This window comes from Nannospalax galili, unplaced genomic scaffold, assembly GCF_000622305.1.
Source record: "Nannospalax galili isolate Female #2095 unplaced genomic scaffold, S.galili_v1.0 scaffold12909, whole genome shotgun sequence".
NCBI lineage: Eukaryota > Metazoa > Chordata > Mammalia > Rodentia > Spalacidae > Nannospalax > Nannospalax galili.
The window spans coordinates 16,666-36,480 of NW_008358696.1; the positions used below are offsets into that span (position 1 = coordinate 16,666).

At 42.6% G+C, this 19,815-nt stretch overlaps 1 long non-coding RNA gene across 1 annotated transcript in view; it reads right to left on the minus strand.

Annotated features, from left to right (window-relative positions):
• Nucleotides 1–466: 466 nt before the first annotated feature.
• Nucleotides 467–19,815, minus strand: part of LOC115068261 — a 21,087-nt gene continuing 1,738 nt past the window's right edge. The window contains exons 2-3 of the long non-coding RNA XR_003847619.1: nucleotides 2,293–2,382; nucleotides 467–693 (exon numbers count right to left, since the gene is read on the minus strand). This is a non-coding gene — a long non-coding RNA (uncharacterized LOC115068261). The remainder of the gene's footprint in view (nucleotides 694–2,292; nucleotides 2,383–19,815) is intronic.

Consider the following 19,815-nt stretch of genomic DNA (forward strand, 5'->3'; position numbering starts at 1 on the left):
TTCAGCCAGTTGTGGCCTTTTGTGTTCATCACCCTGTTCCCTGAGGAAGCTTTGCTGAAACTTAAGTTCCTTCTACCATGCTGTATTTATCTGCTTTGGAAGCTGCTTTGGGGCAGGAGAGATATGACTAAATAAGGTATTCAGGTTTTATTATTCCCCCTTTCTTTAATTTCCTTTTTCTCTTTAGTTGGCTAGAACATTTTCATGGTTTTAGTGTTTCTCCCATTAACAACATTTAGAAGTAAAGTGTTTCAAGAGAAGGCCATATGATTATATTTATCACAGAATTCAAAGAAAATAATTATTAGGAAATAAAAATTATAAACAGGGCTAGAGAGATGGCTCTGCAGTTAACAGCACTTGCTGCTCTTGCAGAGAACCCAGGTTTGATTCCCAGCACCCACATGGTGGTTAACAACCATCCATAACTCTAGTTCCAGGGAATGTGACACCCTCTTCTGGCCTCTGTGGTCACTGCACACATGTGGTGCACGCAGGCAAAATGCTCATAAACAAAATATTAAAATATTTTCAAAAGAATAATGACACTATAAAAGCATCACACCAGACTATGTTAACCAACCAAATATCTCTTTTGAAATCAAAACCAGAGGAAAGGTACTTAGCTGGCAGGGAGAATGCAAATCGGACATATAGGCAGGTTACATGCTTGACAAAAATGTTGGAGGCCCACTGAAAAACAGAACATCAGAGTCTTTGAATAGAGGAGGACACCATCATGCCCTCAGAAAACTCACGAGACAAGGCAGAGATGTGGTGTGGTATACAGAATACGTGAAGAGCTTGTCTGGGTTCGGAGCCATATCAGCTGTGGGACCCTTCTAAGCCGTCTTTCTCATAGAGTTGTGAAGATTGAATGCCATATGTATTTATGGCACGTATTTATCAAAGAAGCACGTATTCTATCAAATTGTAGGCTATTAGAATTAAGAAGTAAAGCAGCAATCTAGAACCTGGTAGGAAGTGGCCTTCAGACTCCATACTGAAGCGCCCAACAATCAGAGACCACAGAACCTTGTAACTGGTACAAACCAGCTTCTGTATAGAAGCAGTTTACAAAGCATTTGGCATCACAGGGTCCCAGACACCAGGTCTCTGGTAAAATTCCAGTGCCTCTGCTGCTTCATATCACTCAGCCCTGGGGTCCCCTGGTTGGAATCCTGGTGCTCTTTTCACACCAGCAATAGAGCTAAGGGAACATCAACTGTGACTGTGTCACTTTAAAATATTTGTTTACTATATGGATCTGGTTAACCCTAGGTCAAAACACAGACCATAAACTATAATTCCATCCCATAATATTGGCTGAAAGAGACATATTATCATCTATCTTCCACTGTGTGTATGACTACAGTTCTTTCATGTGTGTGTGTGTGTGTGTGTGCGTGTGTGCATGTTTGTAGGTGTATGCAGATGTGCGTGCACATGTGCACATCAGGAGGCCAGAGGTCAACCTCTGGTGTCATTCCTCAAGAGTCGTGTACCTTATTTTTTTTTGAGCAGGCTCTCTCATCAGGCTACAGCTCCATGAGACAGCTAGGCTGGCAAAACAACAAGCTCTATGCATATGGACCTCCCAGTGCTGGATTACAAGCATACAGCACCATGCTGGCCTTTGTTACAATGGGGTCTCTGGCTAAAACTCAGGTCTTAGCCGGGCATGATGGTGCATGCCTGTAGTCCCAGCACTTGGGAGGCAGAGGCAGGCAGATCTCTGTGAGTTCAAGGCCAGCCTGGTCTACACAGTGAGTTCCAGGACAGCTGGAGCTACAGGAAGACCCTACTTCAAAAAAACAAAAAACGAAACAAAAAAAAAACCTCAGGTCTTGGTGTTTGTATGGCAACCACTTTATTGACTGAGCTATAACCCTAACCCCTGACTGTAATTCTTTACATGACCTTGATATTCATTCATGACACTATAACATTAAAGAGTGTTCACAGGTGAAATACAAAATTATAAACAGGGGCTTTAGATCTGTGGTTCCCACCTCTAAATGCTCTATGAGAATCGCCGCATGTGTGTGTGTGTATGTGTGGTGTCTGGTGTTACAAATCCTAGCACCCAGATGACCACTGAGATTCACAGCTCTGAGTCATTTTAAGTCTCTCCTCCCCCATGTTTCCAATGTGCAGTCAGCACTGAGAACCACTAGTTTGAGCTGTTTTAATAATGTCCCATATCTATTAGGTCCTCCTCCCCCTCAAATTCTAGGTGTTTGGGAAGCATTTAAATTTGAAGGTCAATAATACAGAGGGAAGACCACATACCATGCTTTATGAGAATGAGTTCCCACGGGCAGGAGACACAGTGCTGAGGAGCTTGGGCTGCTGAGATGACACAGGCAGCATTTCCCGAAGCTTATATTTAGGAATAAATTTAAAACACAAACTAAGCATACAAAAAGATTTAAAGCAAACCCAAGATTCCCACAATCCTCCCATAAGGGAAGCAAGAATGGACAGACACTGGACATTTTTAGAGTCTTTTCTAGATTCATGGTTAATACAGTTCCTGGGGCCCTGAGTGAAAAGACCTTAATGCTTGTCTCCAGGGGCCTGGTTTAGTGCTAGCCTCCAGTGCTATCCACAGGAGGTAACACTTCTAATGTTCTGATTGTGGTGCTGGCCACCACTCATTCCCTAGAAACAAGCACTCTGCATTTAGAAGACTGCTGGCTAGAACCAGGGACAGTATATACCAATGGGAGAGACCTCTGCTGTGTACAGAAGGGACAGCTCAATTCAGGGAGCAGTCCATGCTGACCTCTTAAGTTACTGGCAGCCTGTTCTGATCAAATGGACTTGTTGCTTAGAAAACACATACCCAGGGCTGGAGAGATGGCTCAGCAGTTAAGAACACTGGCTGTTCTTGCAGAAGATCCAGGTTCAAATACCAGCACCCACATGGCAGCTAACAACTGTCCATAATTCCAGTCCCAGGAGCATTTGATAGCCTCTTCTGTCCTCCAAGGGGTGACATGGGTGTACTTACATACATGTAGGCAATACACAAATACACAAAATAAAAACAAATAAAAAATGTTTTAAAATAGAAAACACACACCCATACACATATATGCGGATGCTATTGGGAAAACCAATTTGACCAAACACCTCCCCAAAGGTATGAATTCCTAATTTACCACAGAGACATATGGTCTGTTGATATTTCACTAGCTAGAAAGCCAACAGCACACCTAGGTACCTTCCTGTCACTTCCCAGGATGCAGTGGCTGTGGTGTTCAAAAATATGTGGGCAAGGACATGTCATTGCTCTGTGGTGCCTGGGAAGGCAGAATGCACAGGGAGTCTATGGCCCCAGTAATCTATTTTTAAAACACCTTCTCACTCAGACTAGAGTGCCTATCAATCAACGTGCTGCCAAAAGAAACCCAAATAAGTCACAATTTGTGAACAAGAGGACTGAACCTGAATCATCTTTATTAAGACATATTCTAAAATCACATACACGCACGCGCGCGCACACACACACACACACACATTTGGGGAGTAGTTACTGACTCAAATACAAATAAATATGACTATGAAAGCCATTTTCAAGAATGTCTGTTCACCAAACATTTAGTTCCTTACAAGGAGGTGTTCCAGGAAAACAATGGGAAGAGCCAGAATTAACTGGCCGCTAATCTCTTTACTTTTCATGGGATGTTTTCTCTATCAGTGGACTAATCAATGTATAATTCTCCCCAGGTCCAGCTGTGTCCATATTAGGAAAGCCAGAGCTCAAATCTCTCTGAGTGAAAAAGGACCTGTTCTCCCTCCCTCTGCTTTGTCCCCCACCCCCCAGCCCCTCCACATGTGTAGGTGGGAGAGCGGGAGCTGGGGAATGTGAACTTGATCCAGCATTGATCAGTCAAGCAGCAAACCCTCATTGTTCTTTAGATACCAAACATAACTTCTCTCTAGTGAGGATCAACCCAGCTATTCTGCACATAACACAGCTTTTGTGCTCTCCAGTAGCACAGATGGAAAGAACTGCAAAGAATATTAGCGCTTTATCAGTCTTATCATAACTATCCCTAATAGCCAAGAAGTAAGAGCCCATCGGTCAATTTATGTTCCAATTAGGTACTTTAGACTCTATTAAACCTATCGTCTAGTCCCCCTCCCCCTCTCTAATGGTTCTGGGATGGAACCCAGAGCCGCATGCATGCTAGGTAAATGTTCTTGCCACCAAGCTACACCCTCGTCTCTGGCTGTGTTTCTAATTATGGATTTTAACTTATCATAGAAACACTGAAGTCTGTTTTAGCTTTGCCTCTTATCTTCATTGCCTTGCTTTCTGATGTTTAAGGTCACCAGAAAACAGGTAAGTACAACCAAATCAGTTGTTGCTGTTTTAAGCACTGTCCTGTGAATGCAGCTGCACTAGCTCAGGACAAAGCCCAGGTATAATGGAGGCACAGTCTTGAGAACTGAGACCTATGCATTGTGCCTCTGCTTCTTGTGTACTGATATCACACAACCTCTGTGAGCCAATGGTACAGTGTGGATGAAATGAGATGATCTAAAGCAAGAGGCATAAAGTAAACTGTAAGCATCATCTTTCCCCTTAGAGACAAAAGCCTGTCTGGGATTTTGAACCTATGCAAACTTTCCAAGGGCTCAAAATAACTGAGCTGTGACATCAGAATAAAAAGCCTGACCTGACAACCCCCTGGACTTAATGTCCTTGGATGGAGGCTGCAGAGATATGGCCCATCTGAGCACTACAAACAAGCTGACTGACCCTTCCAATGACAAGTGGCAGATATAAGAAGCAAGCTTGCTTTCTCATATTCCTCATCATGAAGAAGAATTAACGATTCCACTTCTAGCTCCATCTCATGCAAAAGGCTAGGCTAACTGTTATTACAAGAATATTGTAAAACAAAGCCCGATATAATGGCCACACCTGTAGTTCCAGCACTTGTAAGACTGAGGCAGGAGGAACAAAGGTTCAAAGTCAGCCTGGGTTACCTAGTGCAACTGTCTCAAAAAGCAAACAACAAAGAATACCATAAAATGAAATGTGGTATTTCTACATTACTCTAAGAATGTATCGGCACGATCAGGTCTTAGATGCAGAAACATCAGAAACCTAATGTATTGAATTAACATAGACTTCTAAGTTAGACTTGGTTTTCCGTTTCCTTCTCTATAAAATGGGCATAATAATAATGTCGATCATGCAGAGTTATGGGTAGAAATACATAATTATCATTCATAATGCACTGAGCAAGAACCACCTCAATGAAACGATAGCCTTGCCTTCATCTCTGATATTCTAATATGCAAAATGGGGATGCTCTAGTATACTGGGGGAAAGAAGTAAATTAAGTTTAAAAGTATAGTTCTTCAAAGCCGGGTGTGGTGGCACATGCCTTTAGTCCCAGCACTCGGGAGGCAGAGGCAGGCAGATCTCTGTGAGTTCAAGGCCAGCCTGGTCTACATAGCGAGTTCCAGAACAGCTGGGGCTACAGGGAGACCCTGTCTCAAAAAGATCAAAAAAATTAGAAAATAGTATAGTTCTTGGAGCTAGGGAGATAGCAGAGTGAGTAAAGTCCTTGGGGTGCAAGCATGAAGTCTTGAGTTCGGACACCCTATACCCCATGTAAAAAGCCAGGTGTGGCAATGCATGCCTATAATCCCAGCACTTGAAGGCAGAGATAGAGATCCCCGGGGCTCACTGGCCAACCAGTTTAACAGTCAGTGAACTCTAGGTTCAGTGAGATACTGTCTCAAAAAATAAGTTAGAGGGTTAAAGAGATGGCTCAATGGTTAAGAGTGCTTGCTTCTCTTCCAGAGAACCCAAGTTTGGTTCCTAGTGCCCACACTGGGTGGCTTTACCACTGCCTATAACTCCGGCTCCAGGGGATCTGATGCCTTCTTCTGGCCTCTGATCGCCTGCACACATGCAGCATTCACTCAGAGAAACACACATATAAATAAAAAGTAGATTTTGCACATGCATGCATGCTTGTACACACACACACAAACACACACACACACACACACACACACACACACACACGGATTTTAAAAGCACAGTTCTTTTAGAGTTAGAAACCTGTATGTTCTTCGGTTTGTCATATGCAGCTTCTTGGAGGATTTATGTGAAATTTAGGCAGATGTCCCTCAATTACAAAATCAGTGACAGTGACCAAGAAGTACAATTTTGAGAGGCCAGTAAGAAATCTGGAGCTAAGTATCAGGAGAAATACAACCATGAAGAGTCATGGGGAAGTGTGCCTTACTTGGTGGTGCAGAGTACAGAAAGTGACAGCCTGTGCCTCTGAGGAAAAAGGAGGTGAGCCCTGGAGGAAAGACGAAGTTTTTGGCAGAAAGGCAGCAGCTGCCTCACATGGGGCAGCTTCCCAGTCCCAGGAAACAGATGGTGGACTGGAGGAGTTATCTCCAGCAGAATCCCATTATCACTTGCTGCCCCCAAGTCCTGCTCCTAAATTCTGATGTATTGACTTTGGCCTCTCTCCCATACATTTTCATGCTAATAAAGTTGCTGAAATTAAAGAAGAATTGAATTGTGAAGCTTTTTGGCATAAATAATGTCATATTGCAAAGTGTGGACTAATAACAACCAGGATGCCCTTAACACACTTAAGAAAAACCATCTGATATATATAACCCTCAATACAGTTTGAAATTTCCCTTGGCCTACAAAGGAAAATATTTTTTAGCATGTAGCACACTTTGTAACAGACATATAAATGCACTGAAAATATAATTTTTGGAAAGCATCTGGGTTTGATCATCCCAACCCCAAACACATTCTACTCTCTCAATATAAGGAACACCACAACATTCTGCTATAAAATATGCAGCAATTGCTGTGGCCATTTCTCATAAACATTTCATTACTAGTTCTGTTTTGTTTTTTTTAAGCAGCAAATATTCTAATGGTTTAAACAAAAAGCCGCATTAAAGGAGGCTCCCTCTGGGGCATTGGGCCTGCCTTTCAAACAGCAACCTTGGGCCTTCTCCCCAAGGATATTTAGACAATGGACATAAATGAGCATTTTTTTAATATCTCAAAATGTACCTTAGAAACAAAAAAAAGGCTACCTTCCAAGAAATAAAATGGATCTGCAGTTTTTAACTGATCTGTAGGAATTTTGAGACTGCTAAGCCCAGCAATAGTTTTCTCATCTCTTGCTGGTCAAAGAGGTTAATATCTATGAATAACCGATCCATGTGAGAAGCAAAGGCCTGCTCTTCCTTGATCATTGGACATAAATGCTCTTGTAGATTATTATGATTTCTTTCAATAATCTCTCAAAATGCTATTTTCTGGTTGGATAGAAAAGAAATACAAAACATTTCTTGATAGTGTAACTTTGCAAACCATCGTGCAGGAAAACCGGTAACAACTTCCCAAACACCAATGCAATAGGTTTTAAATCAGAGTATAATTCAATATTCCAAAGACAGAAAGATACCTTTAGAGGTGACTAGGTATACCTGTAACACAGGACCAAGCATGGTTCATGGGCACAGTATGTGGTGACATAAGGCTCAAGCCACAAAGCAAGGAGGTGTCAGAGAAGGTAAATGGCCCATTCAGGGTCACACAGCCTAGTAGTAATAAAGCTGGCTCCAAAGCTGTGTTGAACATATGAACTGTCTTCTGCATCCAATGTGGGGTTAACCCCACTTAACAAAACTTCACAATAGTGCAGCCTGTGAAGGCATCAACTTGAATGAGTCACCCCGACTTTCCTCTCCAACCTAGCCTCCACTCTTGTTCATTCACCTCACAATGATGTTATCTTACACTTTATGTATCAACTTAGAGATCACTTACAGTGTGGCCATGGCTGTTAGAGCCAGACAGGACCAGAAATAGAAAACCTGGCTTTGTAAAAGCCCAGGCCTCTGCTGAATGATTGAACTCTTTCATTAGTGAGTGTCACTATCATGCAGAGGTGTGACAAGAAAGCTGCCCTTTTATAAAAGCACATTTGGGCTTGAGCAGTCTGACAGTCACTGACTGGTACCCTGACCTCTGATACACTTGCTGTCTGGCCACCACCTGTGCTTCCTGTGCTCCTCTCCTGCTCCATCTCAGCACATGGGACAAAAGCCAGGGACTTAAGTAGAGAATATGCTGTTGAAAGAAGAAGAAGAAAAAAAAAAAGATATGGAAAACATCCCGTAAATGCTTTAGCTGATACATAAAGACAGTTTTTGTTTGGCCATTTGCCTTTTCTCTTTTGTTCATTTTGATGGCCTGGTATTTATTATCTAATTTGGTTTCTACCTCAAGGAAGCCTGGCTACATTTTCCAAAGCCAAAAACCTCATCTGTAGCCATACTCCCTCACTCACACCAGAAGCATATGGGCTTTAATGCACTAAAGTTCAGTATTCCCTATACAAAGCACCAGTCCACACACAAGGATCTAGACACAGCCAAGAGGGCTCTAAACACCCATAATGAGATTATGAGAAGCCCTGCAACTCGAAGGCCACATTCTGTACCTGGGAAAGAAAAGGAAGGAACAGGCTCAAGGAGTAAAACCAATAATTTCTTCCACCTAAAATCATCAGTGATTGGGCTCCTGCTCTGTTTCTTTATGCCATATTCACTAAGGTAAAGATGGCGCCAAGCCAAACAAAGTTAAGAGCAACACTGCTAAAAAATACAGAAGGCTGATGGACTGAGGCCCGGGAGGCCTTGGCTGTGCCACTCATTTAGACCTGTAAGGGTTGACAGATGACAACACCTCTCACGGGATTCATCTTCTCACAGTAGGAAGTTCTGTAAGTTGGGTTCCTAAACTGATGATTCTAAAGGAGACTAAAAGTTGTAAAAGACTAGAAAAATGAAGCAGAAGCCACACCCAAGGAATATTATACCATGCAGCTATCAAACACACCTACTTGGTACCATGTAATGGTTCTTCACAAGGGAGAAGGAGGAACAGTCCTGTTCTCTAAAAGCAGCCAAGCACTCCTTAGGGATTTCCTGTCAGCAGGACAATACTCTGGTGGCAGGAGCTGGTGCAAGGTATCTTGGACACTGGGGATAACCCCATTAGGAGCTGCTGCCTCCAAGACTCAGATGCTGTACTTAGCAGGACAATGTACAATGATTCTATGCAATGTCAGGCAGCCAAAAGGTAATACACATATGTGCCCCTATGTGCCAACTCACTGACCTGTTCCTTGAGTTCAGGAAGGATAGCATACAAATTAAAAATGTAATCTACTTTTGATGAGTCTAGCAGAAAATGTACTAGCTGAAGAGAGGATGATGCGGTTCTTAAAAAGCACAATCAGGTGGTTTCCATTGCCATAGGCTTATATTCTGAAATAGCTATCTTCCTTAGTTTCTTAGAGTTTACATGCTCCATCTCTCCAAAGATCTCTTGATGAAATAAAGCATCATTACAATGAAATCCTATCAGACAGGCTTGCTTGTTATGAGGGGTACGACAGTCTCTTCTGAAGTAAACCTGGGTAGGAGCACAGTACTCACAAGGCTAAAAAACAGGCAATGCTCACATGTCCCAACATGGCCCATCAGACTTTACATCTAACAATAACCACATGACTTGCTTACACAACAAGCTGGCTGACTTGTGTTTAAGTTGGGGCTTAATAGCCAAGCCTCCAAGCATTTTGTTTTTTGCACAGACTTGGCCTCTTCACTGAACATGGCAAATAGAAGGAGTCAGCCTCCATATTTCCTCCTGGGTCTCCTCTAGGACAGAAGCCTCTGTGCACTGCTGAATAATGACTAGTTTGCAGATCTTACACACTGAGTTTACGGGCAGGGCCCATACCACTTGGCTCTGTATACCTACTACTCAGCACAATGCTTGGCATACTGCTTGAACAAATAAACTAAATCTCAAAGCAAGTGTCTGGATCGCATAGGAAGAATATTAAATTGAAGGATGTTGAGAGGCTATCATGTACTTAGAAAATAAACTTTGAACAAAACATATTCCAGATTATAACATAATCATTGATCCTACTAACCAATCCTAGATCTACGTATGGAGTACCAGCTCAGGAGATATGGAATGAGCCAGAGAGCCTTAAATTGGTTTCTGGATGATTCTGATGACCAGTGATCTTTAACCCAAGTGGTCTTTACACCTCTAGCAGGGACCCAGCCTATGTCTTTTAAATGCACTCAAGCCACTACTAACTCCATCATCTTCTTCTTCTGTTTGAGATGGGATCTGGTTTGCAGCCCTACTTTGCCGAGAACGTGCTATACAGATCAAGCTGGTCTTGAGCATGCAGCAACCCTCCTGCTTCTGCCTCCCACATATTGGGATGATGGGCACGCACCACCATACCTAGTCCTCCATATCGTTTCAGAGCTAGTAGTCTTTCCTTCTGCTTGATAAGGCACAACAGGTTCACCAAACAAATACTAGGTTTCTCTCCCCTGGTGCCACATGCCTGAAAGTATCTATGTCGATTTGGTACAGATTTTTATTTTTTTTTTCAAGGAAAAAGTTTTCAAATGTTCTTTATTCTAATCCAAAAAATCCACTCATATGAATCACATATAACTTATATGAACTCACTTAAAAATTCATGTTCAAAAGCCGGGCGTGGTGGCGCACGTCTTTAATCCCAGCACTCGAGAGACAGAAGCAGGCAGATCTCTGTGAGTTCAAGGCCAGCCTGGTCTACATAGTGAGTTCCAGGACAGCTGGGGCTACAGGGAGACCCTGTCTCAAAAAGAAAAAAAACAAAACAAAACATGTTCAAGGTTGGGGTGTGCCTAGCCAAGAGGCCATGGTTTTGGTTTTCCAGCAACACGTGCATATACACATATACATAACATATGTAAAATTACAGTGTCCAATCTAAGATCCTAAAGGATGTAGGCCTTTGGTCCTACCCCACCACATCAACTTCTCCAGGGACCTCTCCCATCCTTGATAGGATTTGGGCACTGCAACACTGACATTGTATTCATTTGGCTTGTTCCATGAGGCTTCATACTTATTCTTTGACTTATTTTTTTTTGTTTGTTTTTTGGGTTTTTTTTTTTTTGTCTTTTTGAGACAGGGTCTCCTTGTAGCCCCAGCTGTCCTGGAACTCACTATGTAGACCAGGCTGGCCTCGAACTCACAGAGATCCGCCTGCCTCTGCCCCCCAAGTGCTGGGATTAAAGGTGTGCGCCACCACGCCCAGCATGGCTTACTCATTTTTATCGCATATTTGTGTAAATGTGCATGTTTGTGTCTGTGCAGGTGTATGTGTGGGGGTGCATGCATGTGCATGCCCATGGAGGCCTGAGAACAACCTTGGGTATCATCCTCATGAAGGCTGTTCCCCTCCTTTGAGACAGGGTCTCTCTGACCTGAAGTTCACCAATTAGGCTAGACTGGCTGGCCAGCAAGCCCCAGGATGCTTCCTGTCTCCATCTGCCAAGATCACATACCCAACAATTTTACCTGGGTTCTGAGGATCAAACTCAGATCTTTATGCTTATGAAGCAAGCTGTTTACTAAGTATCCATGCCAGTGAATAGCTCTGAACATAAAAGTTCAAAGTTGAAAACCAAGGAACAAGAGTAAGTCTAACTGTTCCTTCCACATCATTGAATTGCCTCATCCTTTTAAGGAGGAGAAAAGCATGGCCTTTCACCCAGGGAATTACCTTTCCAAGCAGGGCTGCTGGTTGTGAAATTGCCACTCAGATCTGTCACTCCATCTAAAGCCTTGTGTGACTCTTGAGCCTGGTGGGAACTTTCCTGTATCACTTTCAAGCCCCTATGTGTTCTGGTTTGGTCCTGCCTTTCTAACCAATCTCCTTGGCAGGTCCTGTTCTTCTTGTAAAGCAAGTAACCATGTACTTGTCCTAACAAGAGTACTGAAAAGAAAAGATCACTACTCTAAATCATGATCAAAACACATCACCTGGTAGATTCTATCAACTAATTAAAAATACATTTACTCTTCTATCACTCAGGGGCAGAATGGTCATGGTTGGAATGTCCCAAGGGCCAGGTGTTAGGGGGGAGCTGAGAAAGACAGTGTGGCTCACTGGCAAGGGCTCTTTCTGCTACATTTATGGTGTGGAAAGGAACATTACCAGTACTGCCCTGGAGCCCTCAGGTGCCCCCACCCCTGTGTTTCAGCCCTGGCTGAAGTTCATGACAGGCATTTGACTATCTTGACGGCTCACATAGGCACACTCGGTCCCTCACCAGATAAGCTTGTTTATACTGCTCCCCTACCCACAATGGCCCTCTGCTTTCTACCTTGGATTCCACCTATCCTTCAGGACTAGCTTCAAAAATCACCACAACTCCTTTACTTCTAACAGCAGGAATGACCCCCATCTTTGAACTATAAAGCTAGGTTGTTTTTTCATTGCTTTCTACCTTAGATTAGTTATTTATGTATAGATTTTTTTTTCCTTCTGAGCTGCTCAATATCTTACAGACAACTCAGTGTTTGTTTCTCTTGTCTTTAGATTGCCCACAGTCCCTGATGAAGAATGGATGCATGGGCCGTCTTCTAGGGAAGAAGATAGGGAAGTGGACTTGGAAGGCTCGTTCCAGATCCTGGAAGAAACTGACTCTGTAAAACTTCCATTTGGTCTGGAGGCCTGGCAATGCTACTGTTGAAGCTTAGGTGCTGACACTTACAAAGGAAACTGTCAAGGGAGTGCACGTACTTTTAATTCAATTCCAGTTCTTTCAAGAAATCAGATCTTAAAAGGCAGAGAAGGAACGATCACAGCTTTCAGTTGGGCCACCAAAGATGAATGTTTCCTGTTGCACCGTGGTACTTTGTGCTGTGAAGGATCGAGCTGGATGGCCTGAGCAATATACAACACCAGCACCTGCTACTCTCCAGGACAGCAAACCCTTCCTTTTCACTTATTCCACCAGACACAACTTCCAGTTTTTGTGAACTAGGTAACTAGCATCGTTTGGGACCAAAAACTATATTCCAGTATATTTTTCTATAGGGGAATAAAATATAATGAGGCTGGCTTAAGTAACTTTTATTGGTTGTGTTAGAGATCCACTAGAAATTTGGAACTAGACAGAGAAACAGAGAAATTGGGACTAAGCTTTGATATGGGCTGAGTTGTGCCTCTTCACTCATTGAGAACACAGTGAGAAGATGCCACCTGCAAGCCAAGGAGAGAGGCCTCAGAAGGAGCCAAGGTTGCCACACCTTGATCTTGAACTTCTCAGTCTGTTGTCTGAGCTATTGCCTGTGGTCCTTAGTGATAGTAGCAAAAGAATATGAGTACTGAGCTATAAGTGCAAAAATTAAAGGAAATTAGGCTAAAAATGAAAATGTTCAAATAAACTCTCCTGGTTTCTTGTAAGTCTCTTGTGAGCAGCACAACAATCTGAAGAACCCGTGGGAAGGCGGGGGGTGGGGGGGGGCTTGATGAGTAATAGTAAGTGACTGACTGCAGTGACTCATGGACAGCTTGGATGCTGCCTCAAGAGAGCCAGAGAACTTAGCACATCTGTAAGGCGCCTTGACAAGATGTTTAGTCACTCAGAAAACATGAACTGAACTACTAAACAAAAATGACGGTGAAATTATTAGGAGGCCCAAAGTGTACCACATTATGAGAACTGCTAGTATTAAAATTAAAGATCTCACTGTATATATAATTGAAAAGTATAATCTGCTGGAATTTGAAAAATAAACATCCTCAGTTTTCTTGATTGACAGTTAAATGTGGAGCTTTTTAAAAAATTTTACTTATTTTATGTGTATGCGTGTATTGCCTGCATGTGTGTAAGTGCACCCATGTCGTGCAATGCCCTTGGAGGTCAGAAGAACTCCAGAACAGGAGTTACAGATGGTTGGTTGTTAGCCATCATGTGGGTGCTGGGAATTGAACCCGAGTTCTCTGCAAGAGCAGTCAGTGCTCTTAACCGCTGAACCATCTCTCCAGTCCCATTTTCCCAAGTTTTTAAGATGGCCAGTCATTTGAGTTTCTTATATACCTTCTCTCTCAGAGAATTCTTTCCTTTTGACGACATATGTTCATAATATGTGTACCAGTTGTAACTGGATCCTTGCCAAAAGAAAAATACCTGTACTTTGGAACATAAAGAAAGGTTTAGAACACTTTGGCAGTTTTAACTACGAGGAAGAGAAATTAGTAAACTGGCTGGAAGCTCATCACGGCTACAACGACATAGAGCTTCCACCACAGATCTGACCACATTCCTAAGTTCTGGGCATGACTGCAGCATTTTCCCCACAGGGCCTTGCTTTTCTAAGCACTGGTTTGGGGGGCCTTTGGCAACTTTCAGGTGTTGCTTAGAAAGAAGTGGCATTTTCAAGATGATAGAACAACCTGCTGTTCTTGAATCTGGGATTCAGAAGCCAAGTGTGGGAATTCAGGTGGATTCCTGTCTATTTCCAGGACACATGACACAGCTGATCTGCCAACCATCTCACTGTCCTCTGGGTGGCCATTGCTAGTGCTGCTTTTGATTTTGCTGCTGGCCACGTCCTCCTGAGGAGGCACAGGAGTGAACAGGCCAGAGGTTTGCCTAAGTCAGAGTGCAGCTGTGTCTGGACCTCTGGAAACAAGTTGACTGGGAGCTGAAATTGAGAGCAGAAGGTAGGAGTTAGTTCACACCCTTCAAATGCCTACTGTGAACTTGAAGTTCAGATCGTCACCTGTGGATTGAAACCATCTGTGCTATAAGCCAAGCGATGGAGCCCTGTGGTTAACTAGCTCTAATCTTGACTCAGATTTTCCAAAACTTCACATATCTCACACATGTCTATTCTGTGGATGTCTTTAGGTATGATAACTCACATTTTAACCCAACCAACATTTTCAGAGCAAGCCATGCTTAACAGGGATATACACAGGCCACATGCATCATTTAAAAATTTGTAGCTCTTGGGGCTGAGAAAGTGGGTCAGGACTTGGGATTAAACTTTGGATCTTCAGCACCCATGTAAAAGGCTGGACATGGCAGCACATACCTGGAATATCTGCACTGGGAGGTGGAGACAGGAGGATCTCATGGGCTTGGTGGCCAGCAAGCCTGGCCACTTACTTGGTGAGCTCCAGGTTCAGTGAAAGACCCTGTCTCAAAAAACAAGGTAGGAGCTGAAGAGATGGCTCAGCAATTGAGAGCATGTACTACCTGTGCAGATGACCCAAGTTTGATTCCCAGTATCAGGCTGGGTGGCTCAAAACCACCTGTAGCTCTAGCTCCAGGGGCTCTGACACCCTCTTCTGGCCTTTCTTGCATATACTCCCATAGACATATATACATACACATAAACAAAAATAAAGATAAACCTTAAAAATATAAGGTGGAGTGTGACAGAGGAAGACACCTGATGTTAACCTCTGGCCTCCAGGTACACTCCACATACATACATATGCAAGCACACTATATACACGGAAACAATTTTTTTAATTTCTTAATTTTATAGCCATCACTTATTTATTTATTTTTTTGTTTGTTTGATTTTTGAGTCAGTGTCTTGCTATATGTAGCCCAGGCTAGCCTCAAACTCACGATCCTCCTGGTTTCATCCTCCCCAGTGCTGAGATTACAGGTGTGCCCCATTGCATTCAATTTAGTTGCAGCATTTTAAAAGAGATAACAGATAAATTTTTAGTAATTTAGTTTACTGGGTATACATTCATCTTGCAGTATCTGAGGGATTGGTTCCAGGACCCTATGCATATAAAATGGTGCAAGTATTTACACATTCTGTATATATAGACTCATATACTTTCAGCTGTCTCTAGGTTATTTGTGACACTTAACAGAATGTTCATTATTGTTAAATTGTATTGCTGAAGGAAAAATGTCTGTACACATTCAGTACAGAAATAATTTGTTTTTAAAAATATTTTTAAAGCTGGGCATGGGGAGGCAGAGGCAGCTGGATCTCTGTGACAGAGGCCAGTCTGGTCTATATTACGAGTTCCAGGCCAGCTGGGGCTACAGGAAGACCCCGCTCAAAAACAAAAGCAAAAAACCTTTTGATCTACAGTTAGATAAATCTGTGGATGTGGAACCCACAAATGTGGACACCAACTGTATTTATAGTGGGCTGCAGTGCATCCAAATAGCATCATTTCAACATGTTGCAGTATTTTTGAAATTAAAGAAATGTCTTTCTTTTCTTATACAAGGCTTCTAAATCTGATGTTCTTCACATTTCACTTCAATTCAGGTGCTAAATCTTTCTTTTTCTTTTTTTTTTGTCTTTTTGAGACAGGGTCTTCCTGTAGCCCCAGCTCACCTGGAACACACTACTGAGACCAGGCTAGCCTCAAAATCTCTAGCCTCTGCCTCCCAAGTGCTGGGATTAAAAGCGTGTGCCACCACGCCCTGCTCAGATGCTAGATCTTTATCAGAAATGCTTGGTTTGTGTCTATATTTCATAAAATCTATAATTGAAAAGTAGATTCATTCACATACCCAAGATGTTTCCAAAGAATATTGATTCAGGGACTGGAGAGATGGCTATACTTGCAGAAGACCCAGGTTCAAATCCCAGCACCCACATGGCAGCTAACAACTGTCTGTAACTCTAGTTCCAAGGGATCCTGACAACCTCTTCTGTCCTCTGCATGCATTATACAACATGGGTGCACTTACCTACATGCAGGCAATACACGCATACACATAAAATAAAAAATACTTTTTTTAAAAAAATATTGATTCATAGCTTTTAAATTTAGACAAATTTAATTAAGATTAAATTTAAAGTTCAGCTGCTCAGGCCAGGTATGATGGAACATACCTATAGTCCCAGCACTTAGGAGGAAAGAGTAGAAAGGTCTGTGAGTCTGAGGCTAGCCTGGACTATATGGGAAGCTCCTGCCCAGCCTGGGCTATATGTATATGTGGAGGCCAGATGTCGACCTCAGGTGACTTTCTCTATCATGCTCCACCTTGAAATCCTGTCTCAAAAAATAAAATGAAATATGCCGGGCATAGTGGCACATGCCTTTAATCCCAGCTCTTGGGAGGCAGAGGCAGGTGAGTTCAAGGCCAGCCTGGTCTACATAGTAAGTTCCAGGACAGCTGGGGCTACAGGGAGACCCTGTCTCAAAAAAAAAAGACAAAATAAATAAATAAATAAAATGAAATTAAGTAAAATAAAATTCAGGTGCTCAGGTGTACTAGCTATAGTTCAAGTACTAAGTCCCACCTGTTGCTAGTGGCTACTCTATCAGACAATGAGCCCCAGATCAGTGAAAGGGGCTAGGTGGAGGGGTGGAAACAAGTTCATCACAGTGAGTACTCTGAGGATGAATCAGATACAGCTCTTCTTTCTGGGAGTGAAGATAAGGGACGGTATGAGACACACATACAAACAGCAACAACAGAACGTAGGTTATGATGAATGCAAAACAGAGAAAGGAGGAACCGGAGGGAGAGAAAAGAGCATGCGCACAGGAAGGCTGGCGTCTGGAGACTGGTAGTTAAGGCTGGCCATAAGTCTGGAATGGTGGGACAGTGAGCTTTTAAAAGACAGCCTTAGGCAGTACTGAAAGCACCAATTAGCAGGTTGAAGAGTGCTCTAAGCACACTGTCTGTCAATGAAGAAAGAATTCTCTGAGAATGGATTTGAGGTGTCTTTTGCGAAGACTTACTTGACACTGATATGACTGATGGACCGAGAGGAAGAAAGCTTGTCTGCTACATGACCAACTAGCCACTGAACTATCCCAAGAAAAATGGGGAGGTGCTAGGGAACAAAACTCATATTTGATTAAGTGTATACATTAGGACCTCAGGACTTGACAACCTAGGGAGGAGATCTTAGAAAGGGAAGAGGCACCAGGGGTTCTGTGGCAATTAAAATAGGGAGCACAGAAGAGAGGCTAGGTACAGAAATATCAGCGCTAGTGTATGCATGTAAATGCTTTAAAGGAAGATTGAGATATATCTGTGTATATCGGGTGAGAGTAACCTTTGAGCAGACATGAAAAGAAATGTGTATGGATCTAAAAAAGTCTTACATAGCCTTTACAATCTATAGATATTATAAGCAATTGAGAGATTTAAAGCATACAGGAAGAAGGACTTGAGATCTGAACACTTGGATGAGTGCTCTGGAATCAATCCCTGGTGGATAGCAAGAGATGGCTGTATACCATTCCAAGTCCTCAAACTATTAGGAAGCAATGCATTATTAAAATGATCTCTCCTAGTATTAAAGGACATAGAAAAAGCACTTGAGGTATATGTTAAAAATTTCAATTTTAATTTGAAATTTAATTTGAAACCTACATGCTACATAGCACAGAAAACATGTGTGAGACTCATACTAAACTGCCAGCATGCCTGGCTTATCTCTGGGGAGTAAGACTGAAGGGAGCAATGGGGTCCACATTTTAGATTTTACAACTGGTTGAACTGCCATAGAGAGCACACTGTTTCTATTTTTTAAGGTAGTGAAACCACCTAGCATGCACAAGGCCCCAAGTTCCATGCCCATTACCCCCAAATCAAAACAAAAAGCAGGGAAAGGACAAAACATGTATTTATATATTCATAACAATGTTTAGGAAGATATATATCAAAGCATTTTCTCTGGATGCTGGGCCCGGGGGCACATATGCAATCCCAGCACTTGGGAGGTACTGACAGGAGGAGTGGAGTTCAAGATCAGCCTAAACTATGAGAGGGAGGTACTGACAGGAGGAGTGGAGTTCAAGATCAGCCTAAACTATGAGAAAATTCAAGGCTAGCCTGGGCTACATGAGACCCTGTCTCAAAAAAACCAAAAAAGGTTAAAAAATAAATCACCCAGGTCATTTTAAAAGCTTATTATATTCTAAAGTAAATGAACAATATTTTCCATCATCAGAAAAAAAATGTCATGAATGGCAGTGGGACTTGGGATATAGACAAATTTAAATGTGTTTGCAAGTTCAGAAGTTCTAGGGCTGAGGTGTTCTTTAAAGAGAGTGTTTGGATCTGATTCTTTTGCCTCTGTGGGGCTCATGTTTATTTCTGTTCTACTGAAGCTATGTCTACTTTGTTTCTTTTTCATAATTTCATTCAGTGTAGCCATAAAGGAAAATGGAGGCTGACCGAAAGGCAGGCCTTCCTCAGAGAAGACAAAAGGCCCTCTGTAACCTGTGGGATGAAACCCTCATCAGTCGAATGGGATTCTTGTCATGAATGACTTCAGTTGCTGGTGGGCAGAAATTCTCAAGAGAACAAAAAGCATGAGAGCAGTTTCAGTGCTGGGCTGTCACTCCAGGGCAGGCATGCTGGTAACTTTATATTATAATGATGGGGACAAAGAACAAGGTGTCCCATTCACTCTGAGGCTCCTGCAACTACAGGGTCTCAGGACCTTGCCAAGCCTTTCACTGAAGTGGAAATGAAAAGAAACTTTCAAGGAGTGTGAAGGGGGCTGAGGGCAGGTAAATCACCAGCAGTCATATAAATAATAGCGGAGAACTAGGGGAAGAGATGAAAAGATACCGTGTGATCATTCACCAAGAGAATGGTGCGCACTAGATTGGGCTCGTTTCTGTCTGGTGCCGTTGTTTTTACTGAACAGTTAAGCACCCCAGGAAATGCCAGTTAGGCCTTAAAGATAGTTTAGAGCTGGTGAGCCTCACTGCCCTGGCTGTTTTGACAGCAAGTTTTGGCAGTTCATGGTAGAGAGTCTTGTTTACACTAAGCTGTCACTAATGCAACTACACCTCTGGAAAAAAAGGTTCAGCTCAAAGACAAGTTTCTCTCTTCCTCATACCCCCCCCCCACCCCCCCCGTTAATAAGAAGCAAAACCTCCTGCTCATAGCACACCT